The sequence below is a fragment of the Brienomyrus brachyistius genome, chromosome 12, assembly GCF_023856365.1.
Source record: "Brienomyrus brachyistius isolate T26 chromosome 12, BBRACH_0.4, whole genome shotgun sequence".
In the NCBI taxonomy this organism is placed as follows: domain Eukaryota; kingdom Metazoa; phylum Chordata; class Actinopteri; order Osteoglossiformes; family Mormyridae; genus Brienomyrus; species Brienomyrus brachyistius.
The window spans coordinates 20,373,191-20,389,461 of NC_064544.1; the positions used below are offsets into that span (position 1 = coordinate 20,373,191).

The 16,271-nt window shown below is 43.0% G+C and overlaps 41 non-coding genes across 41 annotated transcripts; all 41 read left to right on the forward strand.

Moving 5' to 3' along the window:
* Nucleotides 1–225: 225 nt before the first annotated feature.
* On the forward strand, nucleotides 226–366 carry LOC125705401 (U4 spliceosomal RNA). The gene has a single exon (XR_007381515.1). It is a non-coding gene; the product is annotated as a U4 spliceosomal RNA (small nuclear RNA).
* A 224-nt stretch (nucleotides 367–590) lies between these two features.
* On the forward strand, nucleotides 591–731 carry LOC125705402 (U4 spliceosomal RNA). The gene has a single exon (XR_007381516.1). It is a non-coding gene; the product is annotated as a U4 spliceosomal RNA (small nuclear RNA).
* Nucleotides 732–955: 224 nt separating this feature from the next.
* LOC125705472 (U4 spliceosomal RNA) lies at nucleotides 956–1,096 on the forward strand. The gene has a single exon (XR_007381584.1). It is a non-coding gene; the product is annotated as a U4 spliceosomal RNA (small nuclear RNA).
* Nucleotides 1,097–1,457: 361 nt separating this feature from the next.
* LOC125705403 (U4 spliceosomal RNA) lies at nucleotides 1,458–1,598 on the forward strand. The gene has a single exon (XR_007381517.1). It is a non-coding gene; the product is annotated as a U4 spliceosomal RNA (small nuclear RNA).
* A 224-nt stretch (nucleotides 1,599–1,822) lies between these two features.
* Nucleotides 1,823–1,963, forward strand: LOC125705404 (U4 spliceosomal RNA). Its single transcript, XR_007381518.1, has one exon. It is a non-coding gene; the product is annotated as a U4 spliceosomal RNA (small nuclear RNA).
* A 224-nt stretch (nucleotides 1,964–2,187) lies between these two features.
* LOC125705422 (U4 spliceosomal RNA) lies at nucleotides 2,188–2,328 on the forward strand. The gene has a single exon (XR_007381535.1). It is a non-coding gene; the product is annotated as a U4 spliceosomal RNA (small nuclear RNA).
* Nucleotides 2,329–2,552: 224 nt separating this feature from the next.
* LOC125705501 (U4 spliceosomal RNA) lies at nucleotides 2,553–2,693 on the forward strand. Its single transcript, XR_007381613.1, has one exon. It is a non-coding gene; the product is annotated as a U4 spliceosomal RNA (small nuclear RNA).
* Nucleotides 2,694–3,054: 361 nt separating this feature from the next.
* Nucleotides 3,055–3,195, forward strand: LOC125705405 (U4 spliceosomal RNA). Its single transcript, XR_007381519.1, has one exon. It is a non-coding gene; the product is annotated as a U4 spliceosomal RNA (small nuclear RNA).
* Nucleotides 3,196–3,420: 225 nt separating this feature from the next.
* LOC125705525 (U4 spliceosomal RNA) lies at nucleotides 3,421–3,561 on the forward strand. Its single transcript, XR_007381639.1, has one exon. It is a non-coding gene; the product is annotated as a U4 spliceosomal RNA (small nuclear RNA).
* Nucleotides 3,562–3,785: 224 nt separating this feature from the next.
* On the forward strand, nucleotides 3,786–3,926 carry LOC125705406 (U4 spliceosomal RNA). Its single transcript, XR_007381520.1, has one exon. It is a non-coding gene; the product is annotated as a U4 spliceosomal RNA (small nuclear RNA).
* Nucleotides 3,927–4,287: 361 nt separating this feature from the next.
* On the forward strand, nucleotides 4,288–4,428 carry LOC125705407 (U4 spliceosomal RNA). The gene has a single exon (XR_007381521.1). It is a non-coding gene; the product is annotated as a U4 spliceosomal RNA (small nuclear RNA).
* A 224-nt stretch (nucleotides 4,429–4,652) lies between these two features.
* Nucleotides 4,653–4,793, forward strand: LOC125705408 (U4 spliceosomal RNA). The gene has a single exon (XR_007381522.1). It is a non-coding gene; the product is annotated as a U4 spliceosomal RNA (small nuclear RNA).
* Nucleotides 4,794–5,154: 361 nt separating this feature from the next.
* Nucleotides 5,155–5,295, forward strand: LOC125705409 (U4 spliceosomal RNA). The gene has a single exon (XR_007381523.1). It is a non-coding gene; the product is annotated as a U4 spliceosomal RNA (small nuclear RNA).
* Nucleotides 5,296–5,519: 224 nt separating this feature from the next.
* LOC125705410 (U4 spliceosomal RNA) lies at nucleotides 5,520–5,660 on the forward strand. Its single transcript, XR_007381524.1, has one exon. It is a non-coding gene; the product is annotated as a U4 spliceosomal RNA (small nuclear RNA).
* Nucleotides 5,661–5,884: 224 nt separating this feature from the next.
* On the forward strand, nucleotides 5,885–6,025 carry LOC125705473 (U4 spliceosomal RNA). The gene has a single exon (XR_007381585.1). It is a non-coding gene; the product is annotated as a U4 spliceosomal RNA (small nuclear RNA).
* A 361-nt stretch (nucleotides 6,026–6,386) lies between these two features.
* Nucleotides 6,387–6,527, forward strand: LOC125705412 (U4 spliceosomal RNA). Its single transcript, XR_007381525.1, has one exon. It is a non-coding gene; the product is annotated as a U4 spliceosomal RNA (small nuclear RNA).
* Nucleotides 6,528–6,751: 224 nt separating this feature from the next.
* On the forward strand, nucleotides 6,752–6,892 carry LOC125705434 (U4 spliceosomal RNA). Its single transcript, XR_007381546.1, has one exon. It is a non-coding gene; the product is annotated as a U4 spliceosomal RNA (small nuclear RNA).
* Nucleotides 6,893–7,116: 224 nt separating this feature from the next.
* Nucleotides 7,117–7,257, forward strand: LOC125705502 (U4 spliceosomal RNA). Its single transcript, XR_007381615.1, has one exon. It is a non-coding gene; the product is annotated as a U4 spliceosomal RNA (small nuclear RNA).
* Nucleotides 7,258–7,618: 361 nt separating this feature from the next.
* LOC125705413 (U4 spliceosomal RNA) lies at nucleotides 7,619–7,759 on the forward strand. Its single transcript, XR_007381526.1, has one exon. It is a non-coding gene; the product is annotated as a U4 spliceosomal RNA (small nuclear RNA).
* A 225-nt stretch (nucleotides 7,760–7,984) lies between these two features.
* On the forward strand, nucleotides 7,985–8,125 carry LOC125705526 (U4 spliceosomal RNA). Its single transcript, XR_007381640.1, has one exon. It is a non-coding gene; the product is annotated as a U4 spliceosomal RNA (small nuclear RNA).
* Nucleotides 8,126–8,349: 224 nt separating this feature from the next.
* On the forward strand, nucleotides 8,350–8,490 carry LOC125705414 (U4 spliceosomal RNA). The gene has a single exon (XR_007381527.1). It is a non-coding gene; the product is annotated as a U4 spliceosomal RNA (small nuclear RNA).
* A 361-nt stretch (nucleotides 8,491–8,851) lies between these two features.
* LOC125705415 (U4 spliceosomal RNA) lies at nucleotides 8,852–8,992 on the forward strand. The gene has a single exon (XR_007381528.1). It is a non-coding gene; the product is annotated as a U4 spliceosomal RNA (small nuclear RNA).
* Nucleotides 8,993–9,216: 224 nt separating this feature from the next.
* Nucleotides 9,217–9,357, forward strand: LOC125705416 (U4 spliceosomal RNA). The gene has a single exon (XR_007381529.1). It is a non-coding gene; the product is annotated as a U4 spliceosomal RNA (small nuclear RNA).
* A 224-nt stretch (nucleotides 9,358–9,581) lies between these two features.
* On the forward strand, nucleotides 9,582–9,722 carry LOC125705484 (U4 spliceosomal RNA). The gene has a single exon (XR_007381596.1). It is a non-coding gene; the product is annotated as a U4 spliceosomal RNA (small nuclear RNA).
* Nucleotides 9,723–9,946: 224 nt separating this feature from the next.
* On the forward strand, nucleotides 9,947–10,087 carry LOC125705456 (U4 spliceosomal RNA). Its single transcript, XR_007381568.1, has one exon. It is a non-coding gene; the product is annotated as a U4 spliceosomal RNA (small nuclear RNA).
* Nucleotides 10,088–10,311: 224 nt separating this feature from the next.
* LOC125705521 (U4 spliceosomal RNA) lies at nucleotides 10,312–10,452 on the forward strand. The gene has a single exon (XR_007381635.1). It is a non-coding gene; the product is annotated as a U4 spliceosomal RNA (small nuclear RNA).
* A 224-nt stretch (nucleotides 10,453–10,676) lies between these two features.
* On the forward strand, nucleotides 10,677–10,817 carry LOC125705417 (U4 spliceosomal RNA). The gene has a single exon (XR_007381530.1). It is a non-coding gene; the product is annotated as a U4 spliceosomal RNA (small nuclear RNA).
* A 361-nt stretch (nucleotides 10,818–11,178) lies between these two features.
* Nucleotides 11,179–11,319, forward strand: LOC125705418 (U4 spliceosomal RNA). Its single transcript, XR_007381531.1, has one exon. It is a non-coding gene; the product is annotated as a U4 spliceosomal RNA (small nuclear RNA).
* A 224-nt stretch (nucleotides 11,320–11,543) lies between these two features.
* LOC125705419 (U4 spliceosomal RNA) lies at nucleotides 11,544–11,684 on the forward strand. Its single transcript, XR_007381532.1, has one exon. It is a non-coding gene; the product is annotated as a U4 spliceosomal RNA (small nuclear RNA).
* A 224-nt stretch (nucleotides 11,685–11,908) lies between these two features.
* On the forward strand, nucleotides 11,909–12,049 carry LOC125705503 (U4 spliceosomal RNA). The gene has a single exon (XR_007381616.1). It is a non-coding gene; the product is annotated as a U4 spliceosomal RNA (small nuclear RNA).
* Nucleotides 12,050–12,273: 224 nt separating this feature from the next.
* LOC125705504 (U4 spliceosomal RNA) lies at nucleotides 12,274–12,414 on the forward strand. Its single transcript, XR_007381617.1, has one exon. It is a non-coding gene; the product is annotated as a U4 spliceosomal RNA (small nuclear RNA).
* A 224-nt stretch (nucleotides 12,415–12,638) lies between these two features.
* LOC125705420 (U4 spliceosomal RNA) lies at nucleotides 12,639–12,779 on the forward strand. Its single transcript, XR_007381533.1, has one exon. It is a non-coding gene; the product is annotated as a U4 spliceosomal RNA (small nuclear RNA).
* Nucleotides 12,780–13,140: 361 nt separating this feature from the next.
* On the forward strand, nucleotides 13,141–13,281 carry LOC125705421 (U4 spliceosomal RNA). The gene has a single exon (XR_007381534.1). It is a non-coding gene; the product is annotated as a U4 spliceosomal RNA (small nuclear RNA).
* Nucleotides 13,282–13,505: 224 nt separating this feature from the next.
* On the forward strand, nucleotides 13,506–13,646 carry LOC125705423 (U4 spliceosomal RNA). The gene has a single exon (XR_007381536.1). It is a non-coding gene; the product is annotated as a U4 spliceosomal RNA (small nuclear RNA).
* A 224-nt stretch (nucleotides 13,647–13,870) lies between these two features.
* On the forward strand, nucleotides 13,871–14,011 carry LOC125705424 (U4 spliceosomal RNA). Its single transcript, XR_007381537.1, has one exon. It is a non-coding gene; the product is annotated as a U4 spliceosomal RNA (small nuclear RNA).
* Nucleotides 14,012–14,236: 225 nt separating this feature from the next.
* Nucleotides 14,237–14,377, forward strand: LOC125705493 (U4 spliceosomal RNA). The gene has a single exon (XR_007381605.1). It is a non-coding gene; the product is annotated as a U4 spliceosomal RNA (small nuclear RNA).
* A 224-nt stretch (nucleotides 14,378–14,601) lies between these two features.
* Nucleotides 14,602–14,742, forward strand: LOC125705425 (U4 spliceosomal RNA). Its single transcript, XR_007381538.1, has one exon. It is a non-coding gene; the product is annotated as a U4 spliceosomal RNA (small nuclear RNA).
* Nucleotides 14,743–14,966: 224 nt separating this feature from the next.
* On the forward strand, nucleotides 14,967–15,107 carry LOC125705426 (U4 spliceosomal RNA). The gene has a single exon (XR_007381539.1). It is a non-coding gene; the product is annotated as a U4 spliceosomal RNA (small nuclear RNA).
* Nucleotides 15,108–15,331: 224 nt separating this feature from the next.
* Nucleotides 15,332–15,472, forward strand: LOC125705474 (U4 spliceosomal RNA). Its single transcript, XR_007381586.1, has one exon. It is a non-coding gene; the product is annotated as a U4 spliceosomal RNA (small nuclear RNA).
* A 224-nt stretch (nucleotides 15,473–15,696) lies between these two features.
* LOC125705428 (U4 spliceosomal RNA) lies at nucleotides 15,697–15,837 on the forward strand. Its single transcript, XR_007381540.1, has one exon. It is a non-coding gene; the product is annotated as a U4 spliceosomal RNA (small nuclear RNA).
* Nucleotides 15,838–16,061: 224 nt separating this feature from the next.
* Nucleotides 16,062–16,202, forward strand: LOC125705429 (U4 spliceosomal RNA). The gene has a single exon (XR_007381541.1). It is a non-coding gene; the product is annotated as a U4 spliceosomal RNA (small nuclear RNA).
* Nucleotides 16,203–16,271: the final 69 nt, after the last annotated feature.

A 16,271-nucleotide genomic window follows, 5' to 3' on the forward strand; every position in this document is an offset into this window, starting at 1 on the left:
CTGCCTCATTCCACAGTTAAACAACAGATTGTTATTGCTTTTCAATCCATCTTATTATGTGGTGGGAAAGCACCAATTGACGCTTTTATTTCTATAAAGACCGGGAAAGTGAGCTTTTCTCCTGGTTGTTCTTGTATCTGTCTAATTCCGCAGTTAAATGTGGCACACCATCATCGAATAAACGATCTGCGCCAGTCGGCAAGCAGTCTTTGGTCAGCTGATGGTATCTTTGCGCAGTGGCAAGATCGTAGCCCATGAGGTTTAACCGAGGCGCGATTATTGCTGGTTGAAAACTTAACCCAATACCCCGCCGCGACAACTTGAAATATAGTTGGCTTTGGCAATTTTTGATGGTCTTTCCAGAGACCCATTCATTAGCGTTTAAACAACAGATTGTTATTGCTTTTCAACCCATCTTATTATGTGGTGGGAAAACACCAATTGACGCTTGTATTTTTATAAAGACCGGGAAAGTGAGCTTTTCCCTTGGTTGTTCTTGTATCTGCCTCATTCCACAGTTAAATGTGGCACACCGTCATCGAATAAACGATCTGCGCCAGTCGGCACGCAGTCTTTGGTCAGCTGATGGTATCTTTGCGCAGTGGCAAGATCGTAGCCCATGAGGTTTAACCGAGGCGCGATTATTGCTGGTTGAAAACTTAACCCAATACCCCGCCGCGACAACTTGAAATATAGTTGGCTTTGGCAATTTTTGATGGTCTTTCCAGAGACCCATTAATTAGCGTTTAAACAACAGATTGTTATTGCTTTTCAACCCATCTTATTATGTGGTGGGAAAACACCAATTGATGCTTGTATTTTTATAAAGACCGGGAAAGTGAGCTTTTCCCTTGGTTGTTCTTGTATCTGCCTCATTCCACAGTTAAATGTGGCACACCGTCATCGAATAAACGATCTGCGCCAGTCGGCACGCAGTCTTTGGTCAGCTGATGGTATCTTTGCGCAGTGGCAAGATCGTAGCCCATGAGGTTTAACCGAGGCGCGATTATTGCTGGTTGAAAACTTAACCCAATACCCCGCCGCGACAACTTGAAATATAGTTGGCTTTGGCAATTTTTGATGGTCTTCCCAGAGACCCATTAATTAGCGTTTAAACAACAGATTGTTATTGCTTTTCAACCCATCTTATTATGTGGTGGGAAAACACCAATTGATGCTTGTATTTTTTTAAAGACCGGGAAAGTGAGCTTTTCCCTTGGTTGTTCTTGTATCTGCCTCATTCCACAGTTAAACAACAGATTGTTATTGCTTTTCAATCCATCTTATTATGTGGTGGGAAAGCACCAATTGCCGCTTGTATTTCTATAAAGACCGGGAAAGTGAGCTTTTCTCCTGGTTGTTCTTGTATCTGTCTAATTCCGCAGTTAAATGTGGCACACCATCATCGAATAAACGATCTGCGCTAGTCGGCAAGCAGTCTTTGGTCAGCTGATGGTATCTTTGCGCAGTGGCAAGATCGTAGCCCATGAGGTTTAACCGAGGCGCGATTATTGCTGGTTGAAAACTTAACCCAATACCCCGCCGCGACAACTTGAAATATAGTTGGCTTTGGCAATTTTTGATGGTCTTTCCAGAGACCCATTCATTAGCGTTTAAACAACAGATTGTTATTGCTTTTCAACCCATCTTATTATGTGGTGGGAAAACACCAATTGACGCTTGTATTTTTATAATGACCGGGAAAGTGAGCTTTTCCCTTGGTTGTTCTTGTATCTGCCTCATTCCACAGTTAGATGTGGCACACCGTCATCGAATAAACGATCTGCGCCAGTCGGCACGCAGTCTTTGGTCAGCTGATGGTATCTTTGCGCAGTGGCAAGATCGTAGCCCATGAGGTTTAACCGAGGCGCGATTATTGCTGGTTGAAAACTTAACCCAATACCCCGCCGCGACAACTTGAAATATAGTTGGCTTTGGCAATTTTTGATGGTCTTTCCAGAGACCCATTAATTAGCGTTTAAACAACAGATTGTTATTGCTTTTCAACCCATCTTATTATGTGGTGGGAAAACACCAATTGATGCTTGTATTTTTATAAAGACCGGGAAAGTGAGCTTTTCCCTTGGTTGTTCTTGTATCTGCCTCATTCCACAGTTAAATGTGGCACACCGTCATCGAATAAACGATCTGCGCCAGTCGGCACGCAGTCTTTGGTCAGCTGATGGTATCTTTGCGCAGTGGCAAGATCGTAGCCCATGAGGTTTAACCGAGGCGCGATTATTGCTGGTTGAAAACTTAACCCAATACCCCGCCGAGACAACTTGAAATATAGTTGGCTTTGGCAATTTTTGATGGTCTTTCCAGAGACCTATTAATTAGCGTTTAAACAACAGATTGTTATTGCTTTTCAACCCATCTTATTATGTGGTGGGAAAACACCAATTGATGCTTGTATTTTTATAAAGACCGGGAAAGTGAGCTTTTCCCCTGGTTGTTCTTGTATCTGTCTAATTCCGCAGCTAAATGTAGCACACCATCATCGAATAAACAATCTTCGCCAGTCGGCACGCAGTCTTTGGTCAGCTGATGGTATCTTTGCGCAGTGGCAAGATCGTAGCCCATGAGGTTTAACCGAGGCGCGATTATTGCTGGTTGAAAACTTAACCCAATACCCCGCAGCGACAACTTGAAATATAGTTGGCTTTGGCAATTTTTGATGGTTTTTCCAGAGACCCATTAATTAGCGTTTAAACAACAGATTGTTATTGCTTTTCAACCCATCTTATTATGTGGTGGGAAAGCACCAATTGACGCTTGTATTTCTATAAAGACCGGGAAAGTGAGCTTTTCTCCTGGTTGTTCTTGTATCTGCCTCATTCCACAGTTAAACAACAGATTGTTATTGCTTTTCAATCCATCTTATTATGTGGTGGGAAAGCACCAATTGACGCTTGTATTTCTATAAAGACCGGGAAAGTGAGCTTTTCTCCTGGTTGTTCTTGTATCTGTCTAATTCCGCAGTTAAATGTGGCACACCATCATCGAATAAACGATCTGCGCCAGTCGGCACGCAGTCTTTGGTCAGCTGATGGTATCTTTGCGCAGTGGCAAGATCGTAGCCCATGAGGTTTAACCGAGGCGCGATTATTGCTGGTTGAAAACTTAACCCAATACCCCGCCGCGACAACTTGAAATATAGTTGGCTTTGGCAATTTTTGATGGTCTTTCCAGAGACCCATTAATTAGCGTTTAAACAACAGATTGTTATTGCTTTTCCGTCTTATCTTATTATGTGGTGGGAAAACACCAATTGACGCTTGTATTTCTGTAAAGACCGCGAAAGAGAGCTTTTCCCCTGGTTATTCTTGTACCTGTCTAATTCCGCAGTTAAATGTGACACACCGTCATCGAATAAACGATCTGCGCCAGTCGGCATGCAGTCTTTGGTCAGCTGATGGTATCTTTGCGCAGTGGCAAGATCGTAGCCCATGAGGTTTAACCGAGGCGCAATTATTGCTGGTTGAAAACTTAACCCAATACCCCGCAGCGACAACTTGAAATATAGTTGGCTTTGGCAATTTTTGATGGTTTTTCCAGAGACCCATTAATTAGCGTTTAAACAACAGATTGTTATTGCTTTTCAACCCATCTTATTATGTGGTGGGAAAACACCAATTGAGGCTTGTATTTTTATAAAGACCGGGAAAGTGAGCTTTTCCCTTGGTTGTTCTTGTATCTGCCTCATTCCACAGTTAAATGTGGCACACCGTCATCGAATAAACGATCTGCGCCAGTCGGCACGCAGTCTTTGGTCAGCTGATGGTATCTTTGCGCAGTGGCAAGATCGTAGCCCATGAGGTTTAACCGAGGCGCGATTATTGCTGGTTGAAAACTTAACCCAATACCCCGCCGCGACAACTTGAAATATAGTTGGCTTTGGCAATTTTTGATGGTCTTTCCAGAGACCCATTAATTAGCGTTTAAACAACAGATTGTTATTGCTTTTCAACCCATCTTATTATGTGGTGGGAAAACACCAATTGATGCTTGTATTTTTATAAAGACCGGGAAAGTGAGCTTTTCCCTTGGTTGTTCTTGTATCTGCCTCATTCCACAGTTAAACAACAGATTGTTATTGCTTTTCAATCCATCTTATTATGTGGTGGGAATGCACCAATTGACGCTTGTATTTCTATAAAGACCGGGAAAGTGAGCTTTTCTCCTGGTTGTTCTTGTATCTGTCTAATTCCGCAGTTAAATGTGGCACACCATCATCGAATAAACGATCTGCGCCAGTCGGCAAGCAGTCTTTGGTCAGCTGATGGTATCTTTGCGCAGTGGCAAGATCGTAGCCCATGAGGTTTAACCGAGGCGCGATTATTGCTGGTTGAAAACTTAACCCAATACCCCGCCGCGACAACTTGAAATATAGTTGGCTTTGGCAATTTTTGATGGTCTTTCCAGAGACCCATTAATTAGCGTTTAAACAACAGATTGTTATTGCTTTTCAACCCATCTTATTATGTGGTGGGAAAACACCAATTGATGCTTGTATTTTTATAAAGACCGGGAAAGTGAGCTTTTCCCTTGGTTGTTCTTGTATCTGCCTCATTCCACAGTTAAATGTGGCACACCGTCATTGAATAAACGATCTGCGCCAGTCGGCACGCAGTCTTTGGTCAGCTGATGGTATCTTTGCGCAGTGGCAAGATCGTAGCCCATGAGGTTTAACCGAGGCGCGATTATTGCTGGTTGAAAACTTAACCCAATACCCCGCCGCGACAACTTGAAATATAGTTGGCTTTGGCAATTTTTGATGGTCTTTCCAGAGACCCATTAATTAGCGTTTAAACAACAGATTGTTATTGCTTTTCAACCCATCTTATTATGTGGTGGGAAAACACCAATTGATGCTTGTATTTTTATAAAGACCGGGAAAGTGAGCTTTTCCCTTGGTTGTTCTTGTATCTGCCTCATTCCACAGTTAAACAACAGATTGTTATTGCTTTTCAATCCATCTTATTATGTGGTGGGAAAGCACCAATTGACGCTTTTATTTCTATAAAGACCGGGAAAGTGAGCTTTTCTCCTGGTTGTTCTTGTATCTGTCTAATTCCGCAGTTAAATGTGGCACACCATCATCGAATAAACGATCTGCGCCAGTCGGCAAGCAGTCTTTGGTCAGCTGATGGTATCTTTGCGCAGTGGCAAGATCGTAGCCCATGAGGTTTAACCGAGGCGCGATTATTGCTGGTTGAAAACTTAACCCAATACCCCGCCGCGACAACTTGAAATATAGTTGGCTTTGGCAATTTTTGATGGTCTTTCCAGAGACCCATTCATTAGCGTTTAAACAACAGATTGTTATTGCTTTTCAACCCATCTTATTATGTGGTGGGAAAACACCAATTGACGCTTGTATTTTTATAAAGACCGGGAAAGTGAGCTTTTCCCTTGGTTGTTCTTGTATCTGCCTCATTCCACAGTTAAATGTGGCACACCGTCATCGAATAAACGATCTGCGCCAGTCGGCACGCAGTCTTTGGTCAGCTGATGGTATCTTTGCGCAGTGGCAAGATCGTAGCCCATGAGGTTTAACCGAGGCGCGATTATTGCTGGTTGAAAACTTAACCCAATACCCCGCCGCGACAACTTGAAATATAGTTGGCTTTGGCAATTTTTGATGGTCTTTCCAGAGACCCATTAATTAGCGTTTAAACAACAGATTGTTATTGCTTTTCAACCCATCTTATTATGTGGTGGGAAAACACCAATTGATGCTTGTATTTTTATAAAGACCGGGAAAGTGAGCTTTTCCCTTGGTTGTTCTTGTATCTGCCTCATTCCACAGTTAAATGTGGCACACCGTCATCGAATAAACGATCTGCGCCAGTCGGCACGCAGTCTTTGGTCAGCTGATGGTATCTTTGCGCAGTGGCAAGATCGTAGCCCATGAGGTTTAACCGAGGCGCGATTATTGCTGGTTGAAAACTTAACCCAATACCCCGCCGCGACAACTTGAAATATAGTTGGCTTTGGCAATTTTTGATGGTCTTCCCAGAGACCCATTAATTAGCGTTTAAACAACAGATTGTTATTGCTTTTCAACCCATCTTATTATGTGGTGGGAAAACACCAATTGATGCTTGTATTTTTTTAAAGACCGGGAAAGTGAGCTTTTCCCTTGGTTGTTCTTGTATCTGCCTCATTCCACAGTTAAACAACAGATTGTTATTGCTTTTCAATCCATCTTATTATGTGGTGGGAAAGCACCAATTGCCGCTTGTATTTCTATAAAGACCGGGAAAGTGAGCTTTTCTCCTGGTTGTTCTTGTATCTGTCTAATTCCGCAGTTAAATGTGGCACACCATCATCGAATAAACGATCTGCGCTAGTCGGCAAGCAGTCTTTGGTCAGCTGATGGTATCTTTGCGCAGTGGCAAGATCGTAGCCCATGAGGTTTAACCGAGGCGCGATTATTGCTGGTTGAAAACTTAACCCAATACCCCGCCGCGACAACTTGAAATATAGTTGGCTTTGGCAATTTTTGATGGTCTTTCCAGAGACCCATTCATTAGCGTTTAAACAACAGATTGTTATTGCTTTTCAACCCATCTTATTATGTGGTGGGAAAACACCAATTGACGCTTGTATTTTTATAATGACCGGGAAAGTGAGCTTTTCCCTTGGTTGTTCTTGTATCTGCCTCATTCCACAGTTAAATGTGGCACACCGTCATCGAATAAACGATCTGCGCCAGTCGGCACGCAGTCTTTGGTCAGCTGATGGTATCTTTGCGCAGTGGCAAGATCGTAGCCCATGAGGTTTAACCGAGGCGCGATTATTGCTGGTTGAAAACTTAACCCAATACCCCGCCGAGACAACTTGAAATATAGTTGGCTTTGGCAATTTTTGATGGTCTTTCCAGAGACCTATTAATTAGCGTTTAAACAACAGATTGTTATTGCTTTTCAACCCATCTTATTATGTGGTGGGAAAACACCAATTGATGCTTGTATTTTTATAAAGACCGGGAAAGTGAGCTTTTCCCCTGGTTGTTCTTGTATCTGTCTAATTCCGCAGCTAAATGTAGCACACCATCATCGAATAAACAATCTTCGCCAGTCGGCACGCAGTCTTTGGTCAGCTGATGGTATCTTTGCGCAGTGGCAAGATCGTAGCCCATGAGGTTTAACCGAGGCGCGATTATTGCTGGTTGAAAACTTAACCCAATACCCCGCAGCGACAACTTGAAATATAGTTGGCTTTGGCAATTTTTGATGGTTTTTCCAGAGACCCATTAATTAGCGTTTAAACAACAGATTGTTATTGCTTTTCAACCCATCTTATTATGTGGTGGGAAAGCACCAATTGACGCTTGTATTTCTATAAAGACCGGGAAAGTGAGCTTTTCTCCTGGTTGTTCTTGTATCTGCCTCATTCCACAGTTAAACAACAGATTGTTATTGCTTTTCAATCCATCTTATTATGTGGTGGGAAAGCACCAATTGACGCTTGTATTTCTATAAAGACCGGGAAAGTGAGCTTTTCTCCTGGTTGTTCTTGTATCTGTCTAATTCCGCAGTTAAATGTGGCACACCATCATCGAATAAACGATCTGCGCCAGTCGGCACGCAGTCTTTGGTCAGCTGATGGTATCTTTGCGCAGTGGCAAGATCGTAGCCCATGAGGTTTAACCGAGGCGCGATTATTGCTGGTTGAAAACTTAACCCAATACCCCGCCGCGACAACTTGAAATATAGTTGGCTTTGGCAATTTTTGATGGTCTTTCCAGAGACCCATTAATTAGCGTTTAAACAACAGATTGTTATTGCTTTTCCGTCTTATCTTATTATGTGGTGGGAAAACACCAATTGACGCTTGTATTTCTGTAAAGACCGCGAAAGAGAGCTTTTCCCCTGGTTATTCTTGTACCTGTCTAATTCCGCAGTTAAATGTGACACACCGTCATCGAATAAACGATCTGCGCCAGTCGGCATGCAGTCTTTGGTCAGCTGATGGTATCTTTGCGCAGTGGCAAGATCGTAGCCCATGAGGTTTAACCGAGGCGCAATTATTGCTGGTTGAAAACTTAACCCAATACCCCGCAGCGACAACTTGAAATATAGTTGGCTTTGGCAATTTTTGATGGTTTTTCCAGAGACCCATTAATTAGCGTTTAAACAACAGATTGTTATTGCTTTTCAACCCATCTTATTATGTGGTGGGAAAACACCAATTGAGGCTTGTATTTTTATAAAGACCGGGAAAGTGAGCTTTTCCCTTGGTTGTTCTTGTATCTGCCTCATTCCACAGTTAAATGTGGCACACCGTCATCGAATAAACGATCTGCGCCAGTCGGCACGCAGTCTTTGGTCAGCTGATGGTATCTTTGCGCAGTGGCAAGATCGTAGCCCATGAGGTTTAACCGAGGCGCGATTATTGCTGGTTGAAAACTTAACCCAATACCCCGCCGCGACAACTTGAAATATAGTTGGCTTTGGCAATTTTTGATGGTCTTTCCAGAGACCCATTAATTAGCGTTTAAACAACAGATTGTTATTGCTTTTCAACCCATCTTATTATGTGGTGGGAAAACACCAATTGATGCTTGTATTTTTATAAAGACCGGGAAAGTGAGCTTTTCCCTTGGTTGTTCTTGTATCTGCCTCATTCCACAGTTAAACAACAGATTGTTATTGCTTTTCAATCCATCTTATTATGTGGTGGGAATGCACCAATTGACGCTTGTATTTCTATAAAGACCGGGAAAGTGAGCTTTTCTCCTGGTTGTTCTTGTATCTGTCTAATTCCGCAGTTAAATGTGGCACACCATCATCGAATAAACGATCTGCGCCAGTCGGCAAGCAGTCTTTGGTCAGCTGATGGTATCTTTGCGCAGTGGCAAGATCGTAGCCCATGAGGTTTAACCGAGGCGCGATTATTGCTGGTTGAAAACTTAACCCAATACCCCGCCGCGACAACTTGAAATATAGTTGGCTTTGGCAATTTTTGATGGTCTTTCCAGAGACCCATTAATTAGCGTTTAAACAACAGATTGTTATTGCTTTTCAACCCATCTTATTATGTGGTGGGAAAACACCAATTGATGCTTGTATTTTTATAAAGACCGGGAAAGTGAACTTTTCCCTTGGTTGTTCATGTTACTGCCTCATTCCACAGTTAAATGTGGCACACCGTCATCAAATAAACGATCTGCGCCAGTCGGCACGCAGTCTTTGGTCAGCTGATGGTATCTTTGCGCAGTGGCAAGATCGTAGCCCATGAGGTTTAACCGAGGCGCGATTATTGCTGGTTGAAAACTTAACCCAATACCCCGCCGCGACAACTTGAAATATAGTTGGCTTTGGCAATTTTTGATGGTCTTTCCAGAGACCCATTAATTAGCGTTTAAACAACAGATTGTTATTGCTTTTCAACCCATCTTATTATGTGGTGGGAAAACACCAATTGATGCTTGTATTTTTATAAAGACCGGGAAAATGAGCTTTTCCCTTGGTTGTTCTTGTATCTGCCTCATTCCACAGTTAAATGTGGCACACCATCATCGAAAAAACGATCTGCGCCAGTCGGCAAGCAGTCTTTGGTCAGCTGATGGTATCTTTGCGCAGTGGCAAGATCGTAGCCCATGAGGTTTAACCGAGGCGCGATTATTGCTGGTTGGAAACTTAACCCAATACCCCGCCGCGACAACTTGAAATATAGTTGGCTTTGGCAATTTTTGATGGTCTTTCCAGAGACCCATTAATTAGCGTTTAAACAACAGATTGTTATTGCTTTTCAACCCATCTTATTATGTGGTGGGAAAACACCAATTGATGCTTGTGTTTTTATAAAGACCGGGAAAGTGAGCTTTTCCCTTGGTTGTTCTTGTATCTGCCTCATTCCACAGTTAAATGTGGCACACCGTCATCGAATAAACGATCTGCGCCAGTCGGCACGCAGTCTTTGGTCAGCTGATGGTATCTTTGCGCAGTGGCAAGATCGTAGCCCATGAGGTTTAACCGAGGCGCGATTATTGCTGGTTGAAAACTTAACCCAATACCCCGCCGCGACAACTTGAAATTTAGTTGGCTTTGGCAATTTTTGATGGTCTTTCCAGAGACCTATTAATTAGCGTTTAAACAACAGATTGTTATTGCTTTTCAACCCATCTTATTATGTGGTGGGAAAACACCAATTGATGCTTGTATTTTTATAAAGACCGGGAAAGTGAGCTTTTCCCCTGGTTGTTCTTGTATCTGTCTAATTCCGCAGCTAAATGTAGCACACCATCATCGAATAAACGATCTGCGCCAGTCGGCACGCAGTCTTTGGTCAGCTGATGGTATCTTTGCGCAGTGGCAAGACCGTAGCCCATGAGGTTTAACCGAGGCGCGATTATTGCTGGTTGAAAACTTAACCCAATACCCCGCAGCGACAACTTGAAATATAGTTGGCTTTGGCAATTTTTGATGGTTTTTCCAGAGACCCATTAATTAGCGTTTAAACAACAGATTGTTATTGCTTTTCAACCCATCTTATTATGTGGTGGGAAAACACCAATTGACGCTTGTATTTCTATAAAGACCGGGAAAGTGAGCTTTTCCCTTGGTTGTTCTTGTATCTGCCTCATTCCACAGTTAAATGTGGCACACCGTCATCAAATAAACGATCTGCGCCAGTCGGCACGCAGTCTTTGGTCAGCTGATGGTATCTTTGCGCAGTGGCAAGATCGTAGCCCATGAGGTTTAACCGAGGCGCGATTATTGCTGGTTGAAAACTTAACCCAATACCCCGCCGCGACAACTTGAAATATAGTTGGCTTTGGCAATTTTTGATGGTCTTTCCAGAGACCCATTAATTAGCGTTTAAACAACAGATTGTTATTGCTTTTCAACCCATCTTATTATGTGGTGGGAAAACACCAATTGATGCTTGTATTTTTATAAAGACCGGGAAAGTGAGCTTTTCCCTTGGTTGTTCTTGTATCTGCCTCATTCCACAGTTAAACAACAGATTGTTATTGCTTTTCAATCCATCTTATTATGTGGTGGGAAAGCACCAATTGACGCTTGTATTTCTATAAAGACCGGGAAAGTGAGCTTTTCTCCTGGTTGTTCTTGTATCTGTCTAATTCCGCAGTTAAATGTGGCACACCATCATCGAATAAACGATCTGCGCCAGTCGGCAAGCAGTCTTTGGTCAGCTGATGGTATCTTTGCGCAGTGGCAAGATCGTAGCCCATGAGGTTTAACCGAGGCGCGATTATTGCTGGTTGAAAACTTAACCCAATACCCCGCCGCGACAACTTGAAATATAGTTGGCTTTGGCAATTTTTGATGGTCTTTCCAGAGACCCATTAATTAGCGTTTAAACAACAGATTGTTATTGCTTTTCAACCCATCTTATTATGTGGTGGGAAAACACCAATTGATGCTTGTATTTTTATAAAGACCGGGAAAGTGAGCTTTGTCCTTGGTTGTTCTTGTATCTGCCTCATTCCACAGTTAAATGTGGCACACCGTCATCGAATAAACGATCTGCGCCAGTCGGCACGCAGTCTTTGGTCAGCTGATGGTATCTTTGCGCAGTGGCAAGATCGTAGCCCATGAGGTTTAACCGAGGCGCGATTATTGCTGGTTGAAAACTTAACCCAATACCCCGCCGCGACAACTTGAAATATAGTTGGCTTTGGCAATTTTTGATGGTCTTTCCAGAGACCTATTAATTAGCGTTTAAACAACAGATTGTTATTGCTTTTCAACCCATCTTATTATGTGGTGGGAAAACACCAATTGATGCTTGTATTTTTATAAAGACCGGGAAAGTGAGCTTTTCCCCTGGTTGTTCTTGTATCTGTCTAATTCCGCAGCTAAATGTAGCACACCATCATCGAATAAACGATCTGCGCCAGTCGGCACGCAGTCTTTGGTCAGCTGATGGTATCTTTGCGCAGTGGCAAGATCGTAGCCCATGAGGTTTAACCGAGGCGCGATTATTGCTGGTTGAAAACTTAACCCAATACCCCGCAGCGACAACTTGAAATATAGTTGGCTTTGGCAATTTTTGATGGTTTTTCCAGAGACCCATTAATTAGCGTTTAAACAACAGATTGTTATTGCTTTTCAACCCATCTTATTATGTGGTGGGAAAACACCAATTGACGCTTGTATTTCTATAAAGATCGGGAAAGTGAGCTTTTCCCTTGGTTGTTCTTGTATCTGCCTCATTCCACAGTTAAATGTGGCACACCGTCATCGAATAAACGATCTGCGCCAGTCGGCACGCAGTCTTTGGTCAGCTGATGGTATCTTTGCGCAGTGGCAAGATCGTAGCCCATGAGGTTTAACCGAGGCGCGATTATTGCTGGTTGAAAACTTAACCCAATACCCCGCAGCGACAACTTGAAATATAGTTGGCTTTGGCAATTTTTGATGGTTTTTCCAGAGACCCATTAATTAGCGTTTAAACAACAGATTGTTATTGCTTTTCAACCCATCTTATTATGTGGTGGGAAAACACCAATTGACGCTTGTATTTCTATAAAGATCGGGAAAGTGAGCTTTTCCCTTGGTTGTTCTTGTATCTGCCTCATTCCACAGTTAAATGTGGCACACCGTCATCGAATAAACGATCTGCGCCAGTCGGCACGCAGTCTTTGGTCAGCTGATGGTATCTTTGCGCAGTGGCAAGATCGTAGCCCATGAGGTTTAACCGAGGCGCGATTATTGCTGGTTGAAAACTTAACCCAATACCCCGCCGCGACAACTTGAAATATAGTTGGCTTTGGCAATTTTTGATGGTCTTTCCAGAGACCCATTAATTAGCGTTTAAACAACAGATTGTTATTGCTTTTCAACCCATCTTATTATGTGGTGGGAAAACACCAATTGATGCTTGTATTTTTATAAAGACCGGGAAAGTGAGCTTTTCCCTTGGTTGTTCTTGTATCTGCCTCATTCCACAGTTAAACAACAGATTGTTATTGCTTTTCAATCCATCTTATTATGTGGTGGGAAAGCACCAATTGACGCTTGTATTTCTATAAAGACCGGGAAAGTGAGCTTTTCTCCTGGTTGTTCTTGTATCTGTCTAATTCCGCAGTTAAATGTGGCACACCATCATCGAATAAACGATCTGCGCCAGTCGGCAAGCAGTCTTTGGTCAGCTGATGGTATCTTTGCGCAGTGGCAAGATCGTAGCCCATGAGGTTTAACCGAGGCGCGATTATTGCTGGTTGAAAACTTAACCCAATACCCCGCCGCGACAACTTGAAATATAGTTGGCTTTGGCAATTTTTGATGGTCTTTCCAGAGACCCATTCATTAGCGTTTAAACAACAGATTGTTATTGCTTTTCAACCCATCTTATTATGTGGTGGGAAAACACCAATTGACGCTTGTATTTTTATAAAGACCGGGCAAGTGAGCTTTTCCCTTGGTTGTTCTTGTATCTGCCTCATTCCACAGTTAAATGTGGCACACCGTCATCGAATAAACGATCTGCGCCAGTCGGCACGCAGTCTTTGGTCAGCTGGTGGTATCTTTGCGCAGTGGCAAGATCGTAGCCCATGAGGTTTAACCGAGGCGCGATTATTGCTGGTTGAAAACTTAACCCAATACCCCGCCGCGACAACTTGAAATATAGTTGGCTTTGGCAATTTTTGATGGTCTTTCCAGAGACCCATTAATTAGCGTTTAAACAACAGATTGTTATTGCTTTTCAACCCATCTTATTATGTGGTGGGAAAACACCAATTGATGCTTGTATTTTTATAAAGACCGGGAAAGTGAGCTTTTCCCTTGGTTGTTCTTGTATCTGCCTCATTCCACAGTTAAATGTGGCACACCGTCATCGAATAAACGATCTGCGCCAGTCGGCACGCAGTCTTTGGTCAGCTGATGGTATCTTTGCGCAGTGGCAAGATCGTAGCCCATGAGGTTTAACCGAGGCGCGATTATTGCTGGTTGAAAACTTAACCCAATACCCCGCCGCGACAACTTGAAATATAGTTGGCTTTGGCAATTTTTGATGGTCTTTCCAGAGACCCATTAATTAGCGTTTAAACAACAGATTGTTATTGCTTTTCCGTCTTATCTTATTATGTGGTGGGAAAACACCAATTGACGCTTGTATTTCTGTAAAGACCGCGAAAGAGAGCTTTTCCCCTGGTTATTCTTGTACCTGTCTAATTCCGCAGTTAAATGTGACACACCGTCATCGAATAAACGATCTGCGCCAGTCGGCACGCAGTCTTTGGTCAGCTGATGGTATCTTTGCGCAGTGGCAAGATCGTAGCCCATGAGGTTTAACCGAGGCGCGATTATTGCTGGTTGAAAACTTAACCCAATACCCCGCAGCGACAACTTGAAATATAGTTGGCTTTGGCAATTTTTGATGGTCTTTCCAGAGACCCATTAATTAGCGTTTAAATAACAGATTGTTATTGCTTGTCAACCCATCTTATTATGTGGTGGGAAAACACCAATTGACGCTTGTATTTCTATAAAGACCGCGAAAGTGAGCTTTTCCCCTGGTTATTCTTGTACCTGTCTAATTCCGCAGTTAAATGTGACACACCGTCATCGAATAAACGATCTGCGCCAGTCGGCACGCAGTCTTTGGTCAGCTGATGGTATCTTTGCGCAGTGGCAAGATCGTAGCCCATGAGGTTTAACCGAGGCGCGATTATTGCTGGTTGAAAACTTAACCCAATACCCCGCCGCGACAACTTGAAATATAGTTGGCTTTGGCAATTTTTGATGGTCTTTCCAGAGACCCATTAATTAGCGTTTAAACAACAGATTGTTATTGCTTTTCAACCCATCTTATTATGTGGTGGGAAAACACCAATTGACGCTTGTATTTTTATAAAGACCGGGAAAGTGAGCTTTTCCCTTGGTTATTCTTGTACCTGTCTAATTCCGCAGTTAAATGTGACACACCGTCATCGAATAAACGATCTGCGCCAGTCGGCACGCAGTCTTTGGTCAGCTGATGGTATCTTTGCGCAGTGGCAAGATCGTAGCCCATGAGGTTTAACCGAGGCGCGATTATTGCTGGTTGAAAACTTAACCCAATACCCCGCCGCGACAACTTGAAATATAGTTGGCTTTGGCAATTTTTGATGGTCTTTCCAGAGACCCATTAATTAGCGTTTAAACAACAGATTGTTATTGCTTTTCAACCCATCTTATTATGTGGTGGGAAAACACCAATTGATGCTTGTATTTTTATAAAGACCGGGAAAGTGAGCTTTTCCCTTGGTTGTTCTTGTATCTGCCTCATTCCACAGTTAAATGTGGCACACCGTCATCGAATAAACGATCTGCGCCAGTCGGCACGCAGTCTTTGGTCAGCTGATGGTATCTTTGCGCAGTGGCAAGATCGTAGCCCATGAGGTTTAACCGAGGCGCGATTATTGCTGGTTGAAAACTTAACCCAATACCCCGCCGCGATAACTTGAAATATAGTTGGCTTTGGCAATTTTTGATGGTCTTTCCAGAGACCCATTAATTAGCGTTTAAACAACAGATTGTTATTGCTTTTCCGTCTATCTTATTATGTGGTGGGAAAACACCAATTGACGCTTGTATTTCTATAAAGACCGCGAAAGTGAGCTTTTCCCCTGGTTATTCTTGTACCTGTCTAATTCCGCAGTTAAATGTGACACACCGTCATCGAATAAACGATCTGCGCCAGTCGGCACGCAGTCTTTGGTCAGCTGATGGTATCTTTGCGCAGTGGCAAGATCGTAGCCCATGAGGTTTAACCGAGGCGCGATTATTGCTGGTTGAAAACTTAACCCAATACCCCGCCGCGACAACTTGAAATATAGTTGGCTTTGGCAATTTTTGATGGTCTTTCCAGAGACCCATTAATTAGCGTTTAAACAACAGATTGTTATTGCTTTTCAACCCATCTTATTATGTGGTGGGAAAACACCAATTGATGCTTGTATTTTTATAAAGACCGGGAAAGTGAGCTTTTCCCTTGGTTGTTCTTGTATCTGCCTCATTCCACAGTTAAATGTGGCACACCGTCATCGAATAAACGATCTGCGCCAGTCGGCACGCAGTCTTTGGTCAGCTGATGGTATCTTTGCGCAGTGGCAAGATCGTAGCCCATGAGGTTTAACCGAGGCGCGATTATTGCTGGTTGAAAACTTAACCCAATACCCCGCCGCGACAACTTGAAATATAGTTGGCTTTGGCAATTTTTGATGGTCTTTCCAGAGACCCATTAATTAGCGTTTAAACAACAGATTGTTATTGCTTTTCAACCCATCTTATTATGTGGTGGGAAAA